Source organism: Octodon degus, unplaced genomic scaffold (genome assembly GCF_000260255.1).
Source record: "Octodon degus isolate 3935 unplaced genomic scaffold, OctDeg1.0 scaffold00019, whole genome shotgun sequence".
NCBI classification, from domain to species: domain Eukaryota; kingdom Metazoa; phylum Chordata; class Mammalia; order Rodentia; family Octodontidae; genus Octodon; species Octodon degus.
Window position 1 is genome coordinate 12,753,594 of NW_004524595.1, and position 1,233 is coordinate 12,754,826.

The window sequence follows — 1,233 nt, forward strand, 5'->3', positions numbered from 1 at the left end:
TCATTAGGTGAGATTGAAAACATCTGAATTGCTTCAGCATAAAAACACAGAATAACCATGAAAGTTCACACATTATTCCCATCCTAATTTCCACAGATCTTTGTTACACACACACACACACACACACACACACACACACAGACACACAAACACACTATACATGTTTTAAGAAAATTTGGGCCATTAATAAATATGCAAGGGGAAGATGGCTCAGTGGAATAAGAGCTAAGCGCAAGGGCCTGAGTTCAATTCCCGGTTCTGCCAAAAAATAAATAATAATAAAAATTAAAAAAAAATAAATATGCAAGTATCTATATAATGCTATATATGTCTAAGAGTAAGTTTTGAAAAACTTCTCATGTCAGGACCTTTTATTTTATTTACTTACTGGTTTTTTGACACAGGGTTTCACTATGTAGTTCAGGCTGTCCTTGAACTCACTATGTGGCCCAGTCTGGTCTCAAGCTCACAGCAATTCTCCTGCCTCAGCCTCCTGAGTTCTAGAATTGCAGGCATATGTCAACACGTCCAGCTAGCACTTCCTTTTTACAGATGTTGCCTGGTGGCCCAGGGTAGGAACCCCAGTCACTTCACTTGCCCTTGGTTAGGGGGGTGTGGATATGGCTGTCTGGACATGTGGTGGTTCTCAGGCGGGCGGAATGTCCTAGAGCAGAGGCCCAGGGGTAGGAGCCGGTGGGTTGGCAGCTGACAGATGCTGCCCACTTCCCAAGAGTCTTCAATGGGACAGCCTGCGATCGGGTGCTAGCATTTTCCTCTTCCTGCCTGCTCTCTATTGCTCCTGTGCCGCTCAAGAGCAACATCTCCATGTCTGTGTCCAAAGGAAGAGCAGGACAGAGGAGGGCAGGGGACTGGCCTTAGAGTCCAGGAACTTGTTTGTGCTTAGCAGGAAAGGAGCATAGCTTGGGTTCAGAGGGGTGCTGTGAAGATATAGAATAGTGCATGGTAAGGACATGAATCAGGAAAGAGGCTCAGCGGAACATGCCACAGCAGGGCCTGGGACTGGAGAGGTCGCTGGGTCCAGAAGTGTCTCACGAGGGTGCGTTCTTGCAGAATGTGGGCAGGGAGCAAACACAAGCTGGGCTGGGCAGCTGGACCCTACTTCCTTTTCTCAGTGTGGGAGTAGGGGTGGGGGTACTGTGCAGCTCCTCCTGTAGCCCAAAAGCAGACACGCTGAGTCGGGGAGGGTTTGTTCAATTTGAAAGAAACATCAAA